Source organism: Entelurus aequoreus, linkage group LG10 (assembly GCF_033978785.1).
Source record: "Entelurus aequoreus isolate RoL-2023_Sb linkage group LG10, RoL_Eaeq_v1.1, whole genome shotgun sequence".
NCBI classification, from domain to species: Eukaryota; Metazoa; Chordata; class Actinopteri; order Syngnathiformes; family Syngnathidae; genus Entelurus; species Entelurus aequoreus.
This window is the reverse complement of record NC_084740.1, coordinates 56,760,804-56,783,303: the sequence shown is the minus strand read 5'-3', so window position 1 is coordinate 56,783,303 and position 22,500 is coordinate 56,760,804. Positions and strand designations below refer to the sequence as shown.

Sequence of the window (22,500 nt, the reverse complement as noted above, 5' to 3'; positions counted from 1 at the left end):
CATTGCAGAACATTGTTGTTGTTGTTGACGTCCACATCCACTACTTGACATTGCAGAACATTGTTGTTGTTGTTGACGTCCACATCCACTACTTGACATTGCAGAACATTGTTGTTGTTGTTGTTTATGTCCACATCCACTACTTGACATTATAGAACATTGTTGTTGTTGTTGACGTCCACATCCACTACTTGACATTGCAGAACATTGTTGTTGTTGTTGACGTCCACATCCACTACTTGACATTGCAGAACATTGTTGTTGTTGTTGACGTCCACATCCACTACTTGACATTGCAGAACATTGTTGTTGTTGTTGACGTCCACATCCACTACTTGACATTGCAGAACATTGTTGTTGTTGTTGACGTCCACATCCACTACTTGACATTGCAGAACATTGTTGTTGTTGTTGACGTCCACATCCACTACTTGACATTGCAGAACATTGTTGTTGTTGTTGACGTCCACATCCACTACTTGACATTGCAGAACATTGTTGTTGTTGTTGACGTCCACATCCACTACTTGACATTATAGAACATTGTTGTTGTTGTTGACGTCCACATCCACTACTTGACATTGCAGAACATTGTTGTTGTTGACGTCCACATCAACTACTTGACATTATAGAACATTGTTGTTGTTGTTGACGTCCACATCCACTACTTGACATTGCAGAACATTGTTGTTGTTGTTGACGTCCACATCCACTACTTGACATTATAGAACATTGTTGTTGTTGTTGACGTCCACATCCACTACTTGACATTGCAGAACGTTGTTGTTGTTGTTGACGTCCACATCCACTACTTGACATTGCAGAACATTGTTGTTGTTGTTGACGTCCACATCCACTACTTGACATTGCAGAACATTGTTGTTGTTGTTGACGTCCACATCCACTACTTGACATTGCAGAACATTGTTGTTGTTGTTGACGTCCACATCCACTACTTGACATTGCAGAACATTGTTGTTGTTGTTGACGTCCACATCCACTACTTGACATTGCAGAACATTGTTGTTGTTGTTGACGTCCACATCCACTACTTGACATTGCAGAACATTGTTGTTGTTGTTGACGTCCACATCCACTACTTGACATTGCAGAACATTGTTGTTGTTGTTGACGTCCACATCCACTACTTGACATTGCAGAACATTGTTGTTGTTGTTGACGTCCACATCCACTACTTGACATTGCAGAACATTGTTGTTGTTGTTGACGTCCACATCCACTACTTGACATTATAGAACATTGTTGTTGTTGTTGACGTCCACATCCACTACTTGACATTGCAGAACATTGTTGTTGTTGTTGACGTCCACATCCACTACTTGACATTGCAGAACATTGTTGTTGTTGTTGACGTCCACATCCACTACTTGACATTGCAGAACATTGTTGTTGTTGTTGACGTCCACATCCACTACTTGACATTGCAGAACATTGTTGTTGTTGTTGACGTCCACATCCACTACTTGACATTGCAGAACATTGTTGTTGTTGACGTCCACATCCACTACTTGACATTGCAGAACATTGTTGTTGTTGACGTCCACATCCAAAGTCTTCTTCCACATCATTCCTTACTGGTTGCACTAGAAGTCTTCTTCCACATCATTCCCTTCTGGTTGCACTGGAAGTCTTCTTCCTTCCTATTTTGTTTGTGTTTGACGGATTTGAGGCTCGGAGGGCAAAAGGGCTGGGCTTGTCTCGATGGCGGCTGTTGAGAGTTCTAACTCGTCTTTTCCAAGGAGTTAGTTTTCCTGCCTAATGAGCTTCAAGCCAGTGTTGTCGCAAACAAGTCCGTCATTATGTTAGGAAAGAGAACACAACTGGTCCAAAAACTTTGAATCACTGCAGAGCTCTTTCCATTCAGTCCTTTCTTACAGGAAGTGGCATGAAACATAAAGGACAATTATATCAAGTGCTGTCATCTGTGTCAGTAGAAAAGTTCACTTTTCAGCCTACAAGAATTTCACTTCCAAGTAGAGAAAACATGTCAGTTGTAGATGTTTTAACTGCTAACATTAGCTCTGTTATAGCATCACACGTCACTGCAAAATGTGCTATTGTACGCACACGCTCACATTCACGCACGCACGCACGCACGCACGCACACACACACACACACACACATTAACACACACACAATAGTTGTAGTTTAAGTACAGAAAAGAGGTGTGTTCTTGTCTCTCATAATGATTGTGAACCATAAACAACATTCCAAAAAAAGTGCAGTTCCCTTTTGAAATGGTAACCCACACACCGTGCTGGTATGTTGCCAATGTTGAATTAGAAATTATGTTTGCTATGATCATTTGTCAAAGGTTTTAGTCAATAAAGAAGGATCCAAGTTTGAATAATGGTGTGTGTGCTCTGTCAACACATTAGTGTTCTTCAAGGTTGAGGTGAGAGGTGAAAAAGCGAGGTGATGACAAAGTGAGGGATGGAAGGTAGAAGTAGATTGATGGCTGTCCTCCATTAGCCGACCACACCACACATGCAGGCTAAAATGTTCCATCTCATCTCCTCTTTCATCTATTGGACACCACTTGAAACTCAAGTTGCAAGAGCTCATATTTGGACTTCTTCCTTGTCGTCTTTCAACCAGCGTCCTCTGCAGTGGACGGGAAAGTAGCCCTGTTATGCATGGCCACAGATGGTAGACAGGAGGGTCCCCTTTACAGTCCCCTACAGATACCTACAGTCCCCTACAGACACCTACAGTCCCCTATACAGACCCCTACAGACACCTTCAGTCCCCTATACAGACCCCTACAGACACCTTCAGTCCCCTATACAGACCCCTACAGACACCTTCAGTCCTCTACGGTCCCCTATACAGACTCCTACAGTCCCCTATACAGACCCCTACAGTCCCCTATACAAACACCTACAGTCCTCTATACAGACACCTACAGTCCCCTATACAGACCCCTACCTAACATAGTGGCAAAACATGCATGGAACTGTAAAAACGTGAATGAAATTTGAGTTGGAGGTGTGTTGACAGGAGTGTTTGAGACCAAAGGCCTTCTTGGTCACTCTTCTAAAGAACAGTCCCTACACTTTTGTTCCATGAGGTGTTTTTGTCTTGTCAAGGTGATATTTGGAGGTTGTTTCACACATCTCATTACATTTGTGCTCCTTCCAATAAACACTAGTAAATCAGGGGCCTTTTTGCAAAATGAATGCAGAAATGCATGGTCTCAGACTAGCACAATGTATCAAGAATATCAAGAGAAATGCATGGTCATAGACTAGTAAAATGTATCAAGAATATCAAGAGAAATGCATGGTCTCAGACTAGTACAATGTATCAAGAATATCAAGAGAAATGCATGGTCGTAGACTAGTACAATGTATCAAGAATATCAAGAGAAATGCATGGTCGTAGACTAGTACAATGTATCAAGAATATCAAGAGAAATGCATGGTCGTAGACTAGCACAATGTATCAAGAATATTAAGAGAAATGCATGGTCATAGACTAGCACAATGTATCAAGAATATCAAGAGAAATGCATGGTCATAGACTAGCACAATGTATCAAGAATATCAAGAGAAATGCATGGTCATAGACTAGTACAATGTATCAAGAATATCAAGAGAAATGCATGGTCTCAGACTAGTACAATGTATCAAGAATATCAAGAGACATGCATGGTCATAGACTAGTAAAATGTATCAAGAATATCAAGAGAAATGCATGGTCTCAGACTAGTACAATGTATCAAGAATATCAAGAGAAATGCATGGTCGTAGACTAGTACAATGTATCAAGAATATCAAGAGAAATGTATGGTCGTAGACTAGTACGATGTATCAAGAATATCAAGAGAAATGCTTGGTCTCAGACTAGTACAATGTATCAAGAGAAATGCATGGTCGTAGACTAGTACAATGTATCAAGAATATCAAGAGAAATGCATGGTCTCAGACTAGCACAATGTATCAAGAATATCAAGAGAAATGCATGGTCGTAGACTAGTACAATGTATCAAGAAAATCAAGAGAAATGCATGGTCGTAGACTAGTACAATGTATCAAGAATATCAAGAGAAATGCATGGTCGTTTTCTAGTACAATGTATCAAGAATATCAAGAGAAATGCATGGTCTCAGACTAGTACAATGTATCAAAAATATCAAGAGAAATGCATGGTCATAGACTAGTAAAATGTATCAAGAATATCAAGAGAAATGCATGGTCTCATACTAGTACAATGTATCAAGAATATCAAGAGAAATGCATGGTCGTAGACTAGTACAATGTATCAAGAATATCAAGAGAAATGCATGGTCGTAGACTAGTACAATGTATCAAGAAAATCAAGAGAAATGCATGGTCATAGACTAGTACAATGTATCAAAAATATCAAGAGAAATGCATGGTCGTAGACTAGTACAATGTATCAAGAATATCAAGAGAAATGCATGGTCGTAGACTAGTACAATGTATCAAGAAAATCAAGAGAAATGCATGGTCGTAGACTAGTACAATGTATCAAGAATATCAAGAGAAATGCATGGTCGTTTTCTAGTACAATGTATCAAGAATATCAAGAGAAATGCATGGTCTCAGACTAGTACAATGTATCAAAAATATCAAGAGAAATGCATGGTCATAGACTAGTAAAATGTATCAAGAATATCAAGAGAAATGCATGGTCTCAGACTAGTACAATGTATCAAGAATATCAAGAGAAATGCATGGTCGTAGACTAGTACAATGTATCAAGAATATCAAGAGAAATGCATGGTCTCAGACTAGTACAATGTATCAAGAATATCAAGAGAAATGCATGGTCGTAGACTAGTACAATGTATCAAGAATATCAAGAGAAATGCATGGTCTCAGACTAGTACAATGTATCAAGAGAAATGCATGGTCGTAGACTAGTACAATGTATCAAGAATATCAAGAGAAATGCATGGTCTCAGACTAGCACAATGTATCAAGAATGTCAAGAGAAATGCATGGTCTCAGACTAGTACAATGTATCAAGAATATCAAGAGAAATGCATGGTCTCAGACTAGCACAATGTATCAAGAATGTCAAGAGAAATGCATGGTCTCAGACTAGTACAATGTATCAAGAATATCAAGAGAAATGCATGGTCGTAGACTAGTACAATGTATCAAGAATATCAAGAGAAATGCTTGGTCTCAGACTAGTACAATGTATCAAGAGAAATGCATGGTCGTAGACTAGTACAATGTATCAAGAATATCAAGAGAAATGCATGGTCTCAGACTAGCACAATGTATCAAGAATATCAAGAGAAATGCATGGTCGTAGACTAGTACAATGTATCAAGAAAATCAAGAGAAATGCATGGTCGTAGACTAGTACAATGTATCAAGAATATCAAGAGAAATGCATGGTCGTTTTCTAGTACAATGTATCAAGAATATCAAGAGAAATGCATGGTCTCAGACTAGTACAATGTATCAAAAATATCAAGAGAAATGCATGGTCATAGACTAGTAAAATGTATCAAGAATATCAAGAGAAATGCATGGTCTCAGACTAGTACAATGTATCAAGAATATCAAGAGAAATGCATGGTCGTAGACTAGTACAATGTATCAAGAATATCAAGAGAAATGCATGGTCGTAGACTAGTACAATGTATCAAGAAAATCAAGAGAAATGCATGGTCATAGACTAGTACAATGTATCAAGAATATCAAGAGAAATGCATGGTCGTAGACTAGTACAATGTATCAAGAATATCAAGAGAAATGCATGGTCGTAGACTAGTACAATGTATCAAGAATATCAAGAGAAATGCATGGTCTCAGACTAGCACAATGTATCAAGAATATCAAGAGAAATGCATGGTCGTAGACTAGTACAATGTATCAAGAATATCAAGAGAAATGCATGGTCGTAGACTAGTACAATGTATCAAGAATATCAAGAGAAATGCATGGTCGTAGACTAGTACAATGTATCAAGAAAATCAAGAGAAATGCATGGTCGTAGACTAGTACAATGTATCAAGAATATCAAGAGAAATGCATGGTCGTAGACTAGTACAATGTATCAAGAATATCAAGAGAAATGCATGGTCGTAGACTAGTACAATGTATCAAGAATATCAAGAGAAATGTATGGTCTCAGACTAGCACAATGTATCAAGAATATCAAGAGAAATGCATGGTCTCAGACTAGTACAATGTATCAAGAATATCAAGAGAAATGCATGGTCTCAGACTAGCACAATGTATCAAGAATATCAAGAGAAATGTATGGTCGTAGACTAGTACAATGTATCAAGAATATCAAGAGAAATGCATGGTCGTAGACTAGTACAATGTATCAAGAATATCAAGAGAAATGCATGGTCTCAGACTAGTACAATGTATCAAGAATATCAAGAGAAATGCATGGTCTCAGACTAGCACAATGTATCAAGAATATCAAGAGAAATGTATGGTCATAGACTAGTACAATGTATCAAGAATATCAAGAGAAATACATGGTCGTAGACTAGTACAATGTATCAAGAATATCAAGAGAAATGCATGGTAATAGACTAGTACAATGTATCAAGAATACCAAGAGAAATGCATGGTCATAGACTAGTACAATGTATCAAGAATATCAAGAGAAATGCATGGTCTCAGACTAGTACAATGTATCAAGAATATCAAGAGAAATGCATGGTCGTAGACTAGTACAATGTATCAAGAATACCAAGAGAAATGCATGGTCGTAGACTAGTACAATGTATCAAGAATACCAAGAGAAATGCATGGTCTCAGACTAGCACAATGTATTAAGAATATCAAGAGAAATGTATGGTCTTAGACTAGTACAATGTATCAAGAATATCAAGAGAAATGCATGGTCTCAGACTAGCACAATGTATTAAGAATATCAAGAGAAATGCATGGTCTCAGACTAGTACAATGTATCAAGAATATCAAGAGAAATGCATGGTCTCAGACTAGTACAATGTATTAAGAATATCAAGAGAAATGTATGGTCTTAGACTAGTACAATGTATCAAGAATATCAAGAGAAATGCATGGTCGTACACTAGTACAATGTATCAAGAATATCAAGAGAAATGCATGGTCATAGACTAGTACAATGTATCAAGAATATCAAGAGAAATGCATGGTCTCAGACTAGTACAATGTATCAAGAATATCAAGAGAAATGCATGGTCTCAGACTAGTACAATGTATCAAGAATATCAAGAGAAATGTATGGTCGTAGACTAGTACAATGTATCTGTCCAGACAACTTTGAAAGTGAAACACGTCACCTGTACAGTGCAGGCAACAAATAACGACAACAAATAACAAATAAATATATTCATAAGAATCTCTATTTTGCATCTAATTGGTTGCTCACAGGCTTGCATTTGGTATCCTCCTCATCATGCCATAGTGACCTCCTCATCATGCCATAGTGACCTCCTCATCATGCCATAGTGACTCCACTGGGAAAACGCTGCCTTTATTCAGATCTTTATGGGAATTGCTACAAAATGTTTTTGCGTGGTCTTACGATTTAACCTTTTTAGCACAAAAATGGCGACCAAACTATTTTACTGGACAATAAAAGTCATACATTAGTTTCTCTGCCTGGTGGGGAAGTTGATGAATTAGTTGCATCAACAACTTTTTTTGGCCCATTTTGAAATGTGAACATAATGGCGGCACACGCTTATGAAACACTCCTATTCTTTTTTGTAAAATATGATATTTTTATTCTGCTACAGAAGTGACAAGTGAATATTGAATCAAATCAAACTTCATTTATAAAGCACTTTTCATACATACAAGAAATGCAAAGCAAAGTGCTTTACAAAGTTAAAAACAATACCCCGATGACCCAGATCCCCCATTATCACACACACACACACACACAGTAACACACACACAGTAACACACACACACACGCACACACACACACACACAGCCAAGCTGCAACAGGACAACATCTAATAAAGCGAAAGTGAAAATATTTCATAATACTTGTTAAAAATAATTAAATTCAATGAATTGACTGAGTTGATTATAAAAAATGTTCTGAAAGTAGTAAAAGAAAAATCAACAAGATGAAATATATATTATGAATGAGCATTCAATTAAAGATGAAGTGCTAATGAAGTGTTAATCAGTCATGACCACACCGAGTCAGACAAGGAACAAGACTCCCTATCAACGGTCTCCATGGCGATGCTCCTGCTCTTTAATGCAAGGGTCAAATGTCACCATTGGAGTCAACATCTGTAGGTTTGTGCAGTTAATAATAATCTCTTTAGACTTGTTTGACCAATAATTGCTATTGTGGTGTACAGTTGCACTGTCTACTGCAGAAGTAGCCATTGTTGCCATGACGATTCATAGCCTACCAAGTTTATCCTCAAAAGAGTAAGCAACAACAGACATTACATTCCACTTTGTGTACTTAGTCCGTATTGTATTCTAGTCCTTAGTCATGTTGACTTTATCCCAACTCCAACATTTAATACACAAAGCTTCTATTTGTCCTCGCAAAAATCTGCAGCAGTTTATAATAATAATAGATTGTATTTGTAAAAAGCACTTTACATTGAGTAAACACCCTCAATAAATGTGTCAATAAATACTTCTTCATTTACACTTAGTATCTGCTTACTTTCAGTTTGATGCATTATTACTTCTTCATTTACACTTAGTATCTGCTTACTTTCTGTTTGATGCATTATTACTTCTTCATTCACACTTAGTATCTGCTTACTTTCTGTTTGATGCATTATTACTTCTTCATTTACACTTAGTATCTGTTTACCTTCTGTTTGATGCATTATTACTTCTTCATTTACACTTAGTATCTGCTTACTTTCAGTTTGATGCATTATTACTTCTTCATTTACACTTAGTATCTGTTTACCTTCTGTTTGATGCATTATTACTTCTTCATTTACACTTAGTATCTACTTACTTTCAGTTTGATGCATTATTACTTCTTCATTTACACTTAGTATCTACTTACTTTCAGTTTGATCCATTATTACTTCTTCATTTACACTTAGTAACTGCTTACTTTCAGTTTGATGCATTATTACTTCTTCATTTACACTTAGTATCTACTTACTTTCTGTTTGATGCATTATTACTTCTTCATTTACACTTAGTATCTGCTTACTTTCTGTTTGATGCATTATTACTTCTTCATTTACACTTAGTATCTACTTACTTTCTGTTTGATGCATTATTATTTCTTCATTTACACTTAGTATCGGTTTACCTTCTGTTTGATGCATTATTACTTCTTCATTTACACTTAGTATCTACTTACTTTCTGTTTGATGCATTATTACTTCTTCATTTACACTTAGTATCTGCTTACTTACTGTTTGATGCATTATTACTTCTTCATTCACACTTAGTATCTGCTTACTTTCTGTTTGATGCATTATTACTTCTTCATTTACACTTAGTATCTGCTTACTTTCTGTTTGATGCATTATTACTTCTTCATTTACACTTAGTATCTGCTTACTTTCTGTTTGATGCATTATTACTTCTTCATTTACACTTAGTATCTACTTACTTTCTGTTTGATGCATTATTACTTCTTCATTTACACTTAGTATCTACTTACTTTCTGTTTGATGCATTATTGCTTCTTCATTTACACTTAGTAACTGCTTACTTTCAGTTTGATGCATTATTACTTCTTCATTTACACTTAGTATCTACTTACTTTCAGTTTGATGCATTATTACTTCTTCATTTACACTTAGTATCTACTTACTTTCAGTTTGATCCATTATTACTTCTTCATTTACACTTAGTAACTGCTTACTTTCAGTTTGATGCATTATTACTTCTTCATTTACACTTAGTATCTACTTACTTTCTGTTTGATGCATTATTACTTCTTCATTTACACTTAGTATCTGCTTACTTTCTGTTTGATGCATTATTACTTCTTCATTTACACTTAGTATCTACTTACTTTCTGTTTGATGCATTATTATTTCTTCATTTACACTTAGTATCGGTTTACCTTCTGTTTGATGCATTATTACTTCTTCATTTACACTTAGTATCTACTTACTTTCTGTTTGATGCATTATTACTTCTTCATTTACACTTAGTATCTGCTTACTTACTGTTTGATGCATTATTACTTCTTCATTCACACTTAGTATCTGCTTACTTTCTGTTTGATGCATTATTACTTCTTCATTTACACTTAGTATCTGCTTACTTTCTGTTTGATGCATTATTACTTCTTCATTTACACTTAGTATCTGCTTACTTTCTGTTTGATGCATTATTACTTCTTCATTTACACTTAGTATCTACTTACTTTCTGTTTGATGCATTATTACTTCTTCATTTACACTTAGTATCTACTTACTTTCTGTTTGATGCATTATTGCTTCTTCATTTACACTTAGTAACTGCTTACTTTCAGTTTGATGCATTATTACTTCTTCATTTACACTTAGTATCTGCTTACTTTCAGTTTGATGCATTATTACTTCTTCATTCACACTGAGTATCTGCTTACTTTCTGTTTGATGCATTATTACTTCTTCATTTACACTTAGTATCTGTTTACCTTCTGTTTGATGCATTATTACTTCTTCATTTACACTTAGTATCTGCTTACTTTCAGTTTGATGCATTATTACTTCTTCATTTACACTTAGTATCTGTTTACCTTCTGTTTGATGCATTATTACTTCTTCATTTACACTTAGTATCTACTTACTTTCAGTTTGATGCATTATTACTTCTTCATTTACACTTAGTATCTACTTACTTTCAGTTTGATGCATTATTACTTCTTCATTTACACTTAGTAACTGCTTACTTTCAGTTTGATGCATTATTACTTCTTCATTTACACTTAGTATCTACTTACTTTCTGTTTGATGCATTATTACTTCTTCATTTACACTTAGTATCTACTTACTTTCTGTTTGATGCATTATTACTTCTTCATTTACACTTAGTATCTACTTACTTTCTGTTTGATGCATTATTACTTCTTCATTTACACTTAGTATCTACTTACTTTCTGTTTGATGCATTATTACTTCTTCATTTACACTTAGTATCTGCTTACTTTCTGTTTGATGCATTATTACTTCATCATTTACACTTAGTATCTACTTACTTTCTGTTTGATGCATTATTATTTCTTCATTTACACTTAGTATCTGTTTACCTTCTGTTTGATGCATTATTACTTCTTCATTTACACTTAGTATCTACTTACTTTCTGTTTGATGCATTATTACTTCTTCATTTACACTTAGTATCTGCTTACTTTCTGTTTGATGCATTATTACTTCTTCATTTACACTTAGTATCTGCTTACTTTCTGTTTGATGCATTATTACTTCTTCATTTACACTTAGTATCTGCTTACTTTCTGTTTGATGCATTATTACTTCTTCATTTACACTTAGTATCTGCTTACTTTCTGTTTGATGCATTATTACTTCTTCATTTACACTTAGTATCTACTTACTTTCTGTTTGATGCATTATTACTTCTTCATTTACACTTAGTATCTACTTACTTTCTGTTTGATGCATTATTACTTCTTCATTTACACTTAGTAACTGCTTACTTTCAGTTTGATGCATTATTACTTCTTCATTTACACTTAGTATCTGCTTACTTTCAGTTTGATGCATTATTACTTCTTCATTTACACTTAGTATCTACTTACTTTCTGTTTGATGCATTATTACTTCTTCATTTACACTTAGTATCTGCTTACTTTCTGTTTGATGCATTATTACTTCTTCATTCACACTTAGTATCTGCTTACTTTCTGTTTGATGCATTATTACTTCTTCATTCACACTTAGTATCTGCTTACTTTCTGTTTGATGCATTATTACTTCTTCATTTACACTTAGTATCTGCTTACTTTCTGTTTGATGCATTATTACTTCTTCATTTACACTTAGTATCTACTTATTTTCTGTTTGATGCATTATTACTTCTTCATTTACACTTAGTATCTACTTACTTTCTGTTTGATGCATTATTACTTCTTCATTTACACTTAGTAACTGCTTACTTTCAGTTTGATGCATTATTACTTCTTCATTTACACTTAGTATCTGCTTACTTTCTGTTTGATGCATTATTACTTCTTCATTCACACTTAGTATCTGCTTACTTTCTGTTTGATGCATTATTACTTCTTCATTTACACTTAGTATCTGCTTACTTTCTGTTTGATGCATTATTACTTCTTCATTTACACTTAGTATCTGCTTACTTTCTTTTTGATGCATTATTACTTCTTCATTCACACTTAGTATCTGCTTACCTTCTGTTTGATGCATTATTACTTCTTCATTTACACTTAGTATCTACTTACTTTCTGTTTGATGCATTATTACTTCTTCATTTACACTTAGTATCTACTTACTTTCTGTTTGATGCATTATTACTTCTTCATTTACACTTAGTATCTACTTATTTTCTGTTTGATGCATTATTACTTCTTCATTTACACTTAGTATCTGCTTACTTTCTGATTGATGCATTATTACTTCTTCATTTACACTTAGTATCTACTTACTTTCTGTTTGATGCATTATTATTTCTTCATTTACACTTAGTATCTGTTTACCTTCTGTTTGATGCATTATTACTTCTTCATTTACACTTAGTATCTACTTACTTTCTGTTTGATGCATTATTACTTCTTCATTTACACTTAGTATCTGCTTACTTTCTGTTTGATGCATTATTACTTCTTCATTCACACTTAGTATCTGCTTACTTTCTGTTTGATGCATTATTACTTCTTCATTTACACTTAGTATCTGCTTACTTTCTGTTTGATGCATTATTACTTCTTCATTTACACTTAGTATCTGCTTACTTTCTGTTTGATGCATTATTACTTCTTCATTTACACTTAGTATCTACTTACTTTCTGTTTGATGCATTATTACTTCTTCATTTACACTTAGTATCTACTTACTTTCTGTTTGATGCATTATTACTTCTTCATTTACACTTAGTAACTGCTTACTTTCTGTTTGATGCATTATTACTTCTTCATTTACACTTAGTATCTGCTTACTTTCAGTTTGATGCATTATTACTTCTTCATTTACACTTAGTATCTACTTACTTTCTGTTTGATGCATTATTACTTCTTCATTTACACTTAGTATCTGCTTACTTTCTGTTTGATGCATTATTACTTCTTCATTCACACTTAGTATCTGCTTACTTTCTGTTTGATGCATTATTACTTCTTCATTCACACTTAGTATCTGCTTACTTTCTGTTTGATGCATTATTACTTCTTCATTTACACTTAGTATCTGCTTACTTTCTGTTTGATGCATTATTACTTCTTCATTTACACTTAGTATCTACTTATTTTCTGTTTGATGCATTATTACTTCTTCATTTACACTTAGTATCTACTTACTTTCTGTTTGATGCATTATTACTTCTTCATTTACACTTAGTAACTGCTTACTTTCAGTTTGATGCATTATTACTTCTTCATTTACACTTAGTATCTGCTTACTTTCTGTTTGATGCATTATTACTTCTTCATTCACACTTAGTATCTGCTTACTTTCTGTTTGATGCATTATTACTTCTTCATTTACACTTAGTATCTGCTTACTTTCTGTTTGATGCATTATTACTTCTTCATTTACACTTAGTATCTGCTTACTTTCTGTTTGATGCATTATTACTTCTTCATTCACACTTAGTATCTGCTTACCTTCTGTTTGATGCATTATTACTTCTTCATTTACACTTAGTATCTACTTACTTTCTGTTTGATGCATTATTACTTCTTCATTTACACTTAGTATCTACTTACTTTCTGTTTGATGCATTATTACTTCTTCATTTACACTTAGTATCTGCTTACTTTCTGTTTGATGCATTATTACTTCTTCATTCACACTAAGTATCTGCTTACTTTCTGTTTGATGCATTATTACTTCTTCATTTACACTTAGTATCTACTTACTTTCTGTTTGATGCATTATTACTTCTTCATTTACACTTAGTATCTGCTTACTTTCTGTTTGATGCATTATTACTTCTTCATTCACACTTAGTATCTGCTTACCTTCTGTTTGATGCATTATTACTTCTTCATTTACACTTAGTATCTACTTACTTTCTGTTTGATGCATTATTACTTCTTCATTTACACTTAGTATCTACTTACTTTCTGTTTGATGCATTATTACTTCTTCATTTACACTTAGTATCTACTTATTTTCTGTTTGATGCATTATTACTTCTTCATTTACACTTAGTATCTACTTACTTTCTGTTTGATGCATTATTACTTCTTCATTTACACTTAGTATCTGCTTACTTTCAGTTTAATGCATTATTACTTCTTCATTTACACTTAGTATCTACTTACTTTCTGTTTGATGCATTATTACTTCTTCATTTACACTTAGTAACTGCTTACTTTCAGTTTGATGCATTATTACTTCTTCATTTACACTTAGTATCTGCTTACTTTCTGTTTGATGCATTATTACTTCTTCATTCACACTTAGTATCTGCTTAATTTCTGTTTGATGCATTATTAATTCTTCATTTACACTTAGTGTCTGCTTACTTTCTGTTTGATGCATTATTACTTCTTCATTTACACTTAGTATGTGCTTACTTTCTGTTTGATGCATTATTACTTCTTCATTCACACTTAGTATCTGCTTACTTTCTGTTTGATGCATTATTACTTCTTCATTTACACTTAGTATCTGCTTACTTTCTGTTTGATGCATAATACTTCTTCATTTACACTTAGTATCTACTTACTTTCTGTTTGATGCATTATTACTTCTTCATTTACAATTAGTAACTGCTTACTTTCAGTTTGATGCATTATTACTTCTTCATTTACACTTAGTATCTGCTTACTTTCAGTTTGATGCATTATTACTTCTTCATTTACACTTAGTATCTGCTTACTTTCTGTTTGATTCATTATTACTTCTTCATTCACACTTAGTATCTGCTTACTTTCTGTTTGATGCATTATTACTTCTTCATTTACACTTAGTATCTACTTACTTTCAGTTTGATGCATTATTGCTTCTTCATTTACACTTAGTATCTGTTTACCTTCTGTTTGATGCATTATTACTTCTTCATTTACACTTAGTATCTACTTACTTTCTGTTTGATGCATTATTACTTCTTCATTTACACTTAGTATCTGTTTACCTTCTGTTTGATGCATTATTACTTCTTCATTTACGCTTAGTATCTGTTCACCTTCTGTTTGATGCATTATTACTTCTTCATTTACACTTAGTATCTACTTACTTTCTGTTTGATGCATTATTACTTCTTCATTTACACTTAGTATCTGTTTACCTTCTGTTTGATGCATTATTACTTCTTCATTTACATTTAGTATCTGCTTACTTTCAGTTTGATGCATTATTACTTCTTCATTTACACTTAGTATCTGCTTACTTTCTGTTTGATGCATTATTACTTATTCATTTACACTTAGTATCTACTTACTTTCTGTTTGATGCATTATTATTTCTTCATTTACACTTAGTATCTGTTTACCTTCTGTTTGATGCATTATTACTTCTTCATTTACACTGAGTATCTACTTACTTTCTGTTTGATGCATTATTACTTCTTCATTTACACTTAGTATCTGCTTATTTTCTGTTTGATGCATTATTACTTCTTCATTTACACTTAGTATCTACTTACTTTCTGTTTGATGCATTATTATTTCTTCATTTACACTTAGTATCTGTTTACCTTCTGTTTGATGCATTATTACTTCTTCATTTACACTGAGTATCTACTTACTTTCTGTTTGATGCATTATTACTTCATTTACACTTAGTATCTGTTTACCTTCTGTTTGATGCATTATTACTTCTTCATTTACACTGAGTATCTACTTACTTTCTGTTTGATGCATTATTACTTCTTCATTTACACTTAGTATCTGCTTACTTTCTGTTTGATGCATTATTACTTCTTCATTTACACTTAGTATCTGCTTACTTTCTGTTTGATGCATTATTACTTCTTCATTTACACTTAGTATCTACTTACTTTCTGTTTGATGCATTATTACTTCTTCATTCACACTTAGTATCTGCTTACTTTCTGTTTGATGCATTATTACTTCTTCATTTACACTTAGTATCTACTTACTTTCTGTTTGATGCATTATTACTTCTTCATTTACACTTAGTATCTGTTTACCTTCTGTTTGATGCATTATTACTTCTTCATTTACACTTAGTATCTGCTTACTTTCTGTTTGATGCATTATTACTTCTTCATTTACACTTACCGGTAGTATCTGTTTACCTTCTGTTTGATGCATTATTACTTCTTCATTTACACTTAGTATCTACTTACTTACTGTTTGATGCATTATTACTTCTTCATTTACACTTAGTATCTGCTTACTTTCAGTTTGATGCATTATTACTCCTTCATTTACACTTAGTATCTGCTTACTTTCAGTTTGATGCATTATTACTTCTTCATTTACACTTAGTATCTACTTACTTTCTGTTTGATGCATTATTACTTCTTCATTTACACTTAGTATCTACTTACTTTCTGTTTGATGCATTATTATTTCTTCATTTACACTTAGTATCTGTTTACCTTCTGTTTGATGCATTATTACTTCTTCATTTACACTTAGTATCTACTTACCTTCTGTTTGATTTATTATTACTTCTTCATTTACACTTAGTATCTGCTTACTTTCTGTTTGATACATTATTACTTCTTCATTCACACTTAGTATCTGCTTACTTTCTGTTTGATACATTATTACTTCTTCATTCACACTTAGTATCTGCTTACTTTCTGTTTGATGCATTATTACTTCTTCATTTACACTTAGTATCTGCTTACTTTCTGTTTGATGCATTATTACTTCTTCATTTACACCTAGTATCTGCTTACTTTCAGTTTGATGCATTATTACTTCTTCATTTACACTTAGTATCTGCTTACTTTCTGTTTGATGCATTATTACTTCTTCATTTACACTTAGTATCTGCTTACTTTCAGTTTGATGCATTATTACTTCTTCATTTACACTTAGTATCTGCTTACTTTCTGTTTGATGCATTATTACTTCTTCATTTACACTTAGTATCTACTTACTTTCTGTTTGATGCATTATTACTTCTTCATTTACACTTAGTATCTGTTTACCTTCTGTTTGATGCATTATTACTTCTTCATTTACACTTAGTATCTACTTACTTTCTGTTTGATGCATTATTACTTCTTCATTTACACTTAGTATCTGCTTACTTTCAGTTTGATGCATTATTACTTCTTCATTTACACTTAGTATTTGCTTACTTTCAGTTTGATGCATTATTACTTCTTCATTTACACTTAGTATCTACTTACTTTCTGTTTGATGCATTATTACTTCTTCATTTACACTTAGTATCTACTTACTTTCTGTTTGATGCATTATTACTTCTTCATTTACACTTAGTATCTGTTTACTTTCTGTTTGATGTATTATTACTTCTTCATTTACACTTAGTATCTGCTTACTTTCAGTTTGATGCATTATTACTTCTTCATTTACTCTTAGTATCTGCTTACTTTCAGTTTGATGCATTATTACTTCTTCATTTACACTTAGTATCTGCTTACTTTCTGTTTGATGCATTATTACTTCTTCATTTACACTTAGTATCTGCTTACTTTCTGTTTGATGCATTATTACTTCTTCATTCACACTTAGTATCTGCTTACCTTCTGTTTGATGCATTATTACTTCTTCATTTACACTTAGTATCTACTTACTTTCTGTTTGATGCATTATTACTTCTTCATTTACACTTAGTATCTACTTACTTTCTGTTTGATGCATTATTACTTCTTCATTTACACTTAGTATCTACTTATTTTCTGTTTGATGCATTATTACTTCTTCATTTACACTTAGTATCTACTTACTTTCTGTTTGATGCATTATTACTTCTTCATTTACACTTAGTATCTGCTTACTTTCAGTTTAATGCATTATTACTTCTTCATTTACACTTAGTATCTACTTACTTTCTGTTTGATGCATTATTACTTCTTCATTTACACTTAGTAACTGCTTACTTTCAGTTTGATGCATTATTACTTCTTCATTTACACTTAGTATCTGCTTACTTTCTGTTTGATGCATTATTACTTCTTCATTCACACTTAGTATGTGCTTAATTTCTGTTTGATGCATTATTACTTCTTCATTTACACTTAGTGTCTGCTTACTTTCTGTTTGATGCATTATTACTTCTTCATTTACACTTAGTATCTGCTTACTTTCTGTTTGATGCATTATTACTTCTTCATTCACACTTAGTATCTGCTTACTTTCTGTTTGATGCATTATTACTTCTTCATTTACACTTAGTATCTGCTTACTTTCTGTTTGATGCATTATTACTTCTTCATTTACACTTAGTATCTACTTACTTTCTGTTTGATGCATTATTACTTCTTCATTTACAATTAGTAACTGCTTACTTTCAGTTTGATGCATTATTACTTCTTCATTTACACTTAGTATCTGCTTACTTTCAGTTTGATGCATTATTACTTCTTCATTTACACTTAGTATCTGCTTACTTTCTGTTTGATTCATTATTACTTCTTCATTCACACTTAGTATCTGCTTACTTTCTGTTTGATGCATTATTACTTCTTCATTTACACTTAGTATCTACTTTCTTTCAGTTTGATGCATTATTACTTCTTCATTTACACTTAGTATCTGTTTACCTTCTGTTTGATGCATTATTACTTCTTCATTTACACTTAGTATCTACTTACTTTCTGTTTGATGCATTATTACTTCTTCATTTACACTTAGTATCTACTTACTTTCTGTTTGATGCATTATTACTTCTTCATTTACACTTAGTACCTGCTTACTTTCAGTTTGATGCATTATTACTTCTTCATTTACACTTAGTATCTGCTTACTTTCTGTTTGATGCATTATTACTTCTTCATTTACACTTAGTATCTACTTACTTTCTGTTTGATGCATTATTTCTTCATTTACACTTAGTATCTGTTTACCTTCTGTTTGATGCATTATTACTTCTTCATTTACACTGAGTATCTACTTACTTTCTGTTTGATGCATTATTACTTCTTCATTTACACTTAGTATCTGCTTACTTTCAGTTTGATGCATTATTACTTCTTCATTTACACTTAGTATCTACTTACTTTCTGTTTGATGCATTATTATTTCTTCATTTACACTTAGTATCTGTTTACCTTCTGTTTGATGCATTATTACTTCTTCATTTACACTGAGTATCTACTTACTTTCTGTTTGATGCATTATTACTTCTTCATTTACACTTAGTATCTGTTTACCTTCTGTTTGATACATTATTACTTCTTCATTTACACTGAGTATCTACTTACTTTCTGTTTGATGCATTATTACTTCATTTACACTTAGTATATGTTTACCTTCTGTTTGATGCATTATTACTTCTTCATTTACACTGAGTATCTACTTACTTTCTGTTTGATGCATTATTACTTCTTCATTTACACTTAGTATCTGCTTACTTTCTGTTTGATGCATTATTACTTCTTCATTTACACTTAGTATCTGCTTACTTTCTGTTTGATGCATTATTACTTCTTCATTTACACTTAGTATCTACTTACTTTCTGTTTGATGCATTATTACTTCTTCATTCACACTTAGTATCTGCTTACTTTCTGTTTGATGCATTATTACTTCTTCATTTACACTTAGTATCTACTTACTTTCTGTTTGATGCATTATTACTTCTTCATTTACACTTAGTATCTGTTTACCTTCTGTTTGATGCATTATTACGTCTTCATTTACACTTAGTATCTGCTTACTTTCTGTTTGATGCATTATTACTTCTTCATTTACACTTAGTATCTGTTTACATTCTGTTTGATGCATTATTACTTCTTCATTTACACTTAGTATCTACTTACTTACTGTTTGATGCATTATTACTTCTTCATTTACACTTAGTATCTGCTTACTTTCAGTTTGATGCATTATTACTCCTTCATTTACACTTAGTATCTGCTTACTTTCAGTTTGATGCATTATTACTTCTTGATTTACACTTAGTATCTACTTACTTTCTGTTTGATGCATTATTACTTCTTCATTTACACTTAGTATCTACTTACTTTCTGTTTGATGCATTATTATTTCTTCATTTACACTTAGTATCTGTTTACCGTCTGTTTGATGCATTATTACTTCTTCATTTACACTTAGTATCTACTTACCTTCTGTTTGATTTATTATTACTTCTTCATTTACACTTAGTATCTGCTTACTTTCTGTTTGATGCATTATTACTTCTTCATTTACACTTAGTATCTGCTTACTTTCTGTTTGATACATTATTACTTCTTCATTCACACTTAGTATCTGCTTACTTTCTGTTTGATGCATTATTACTTCTTCATTTACACTTAGTATCTGCTTACTTTCTGTTTGATGCATTATCACTTCTTCATTTACACTTAGTATCTACTTACTTTCTGTTTGATGCATTATTACTTCTTCATTTACACTTAGTATCTGTTTACCTTCTGTTTGATGCATTATTACTTCTTCATTTACACTTAGTATCTACTTACTTTCAGTTTGATGCATTATTACTTCTTCATTTACACTTAGTATCTGCTTACTTTCTGTTTGATGCATTATTACTTCTTCATTTACACTTAGTATCTGCTTACTTTCTGTTTGATGCATTATTACTTCTTCATTTACACTTAGTATCTGCTTACTTTCTGTTTGATGCATTATTACTTCTTCATTTACACTTAGTATCTACTTACTTTCTGTTTGATGCATTATTACTTCTTCATTTACACTTAGTATCTGTTTACCTTCTGTTTGATGCATTATTACTTCTTCATTTACACTTAGTATCTACTTACTTTCTGTTTGATGCATTATCACTTCTTCATTTACACTTAGTATCTACTTACTTTCTGTTTGATGCATTATTACTTCTTCATTTACACTTAGTATCTGTTTACCTTCTGTTTGATGCATTATTACTTCTTCATTTACACTTAGTATCTACTTACTTTCTGTTTGATGCATTATTACTTCTTCATTCACACTTAGTATCTGCTTACTTTCTGTTTGATGCATTATTACTTCTTCATTTACACCTAGTATCTGCTTACTTTCAGTTTGATGCATTATTACTTCTTCATTTACACTTAGTATCTGCTTACTTTCTGTTTGATGCATTATTACTTCTTCATTTACACCTAGTATCTGCTTACTTTCAGTTTGATGCATTATTACTTCTTCATTTACACTTAGTATCTGCTTACTTTCTGTTTGATGCATTATTACTTCTTCATTTACACTTAGTATTTGCTTACTTTCAGTTTGATGCATTATTACTTCTTCATTTACACTTAGTATCTACTTACTTTCTGTTTGATGCATTATTACTTCTTCATTTACACTTATTATCTGTTTACTTTCTCTTTGATGTATTATTACTTCTTCATTTACACTTAGTATCTGCTTACTTTCAGTTTGATGCATTATTACTTCTTCATTTACTCTTAGTATCTGCTTACTTTCAGTTTGATGCATTATTACTTCTTCATTTACACTTAGTATCTGCTTACTTTCTGTTTGATGCATTATTACTTCTTCATTTACACTTAGTATCTACTTACTTTCTGTTTGATGCATTATTACTTCTTCATTTACACTTAGTATCTGTTTACCTTCTGTTTGATGCACCTTATGTTGTATATTATTTGTATTTATTGGCACCTTATGTTGTATATTATTTGTATTTATTGGCACCTTATGTTGTATGTTATTTGTATTTATTGGCACCTTATGTTGTATATTATTTGTATTTATTGGCACCTTATGTTGTATATTATTTGTATTTATTGGCACCTTAAGTTGTATATTATTTGTATTTATTGGCACCTTAAGTTGTATATTATTTGTATTTATTGGCACCTTAAGTTGTATATTATTTGTATTTATTGGCACCTTATGTTGTATATTATTTGTATTTATTGGCACCTTATGTTGTACATTATTTGTATTTATTGGCACCTTATGTTGTATATTATTTTGTATTTATTGGCACCTTATGTTGTATATTATTTGTATTTATTGGCACCTTATGTTGTATATTATTTGTATTTATTGGCACCTTATGTTGTATATTATTTGTATTTATTGGCACCTTATGTTGTATATTATTTGTATTTATTGGCACCTTATGTTGTATTTTATTTGTATTTATTGGCACCTTAAGTTGTATATTATTTGTATTTATTGGCACCTTATGTTGTATTTTATTTGTATTTATTGGCACCTTATGTTGTATATTATTTGTATTTATTGGCACCTTATGTTGTTTATTATTTGTATTTATTGGCACCTTAAGTTGTATATTA

The 22,500-nt window shown here is 32.1% G+C and overlaps 1 protein-coding gene across 6 annotated transcripts in view; it reads left to right on the top strand.

The window, feature by feature from the left end:
• The window catches only part of srpk2 (SRSF protein kinase 2), a 196,333-nt gene that overhangs the window by 95,084 nt on the left and 78,749 nt on the right, over positions 1 to 22,500 (top strand). The window lies entirely within an intron of this gene.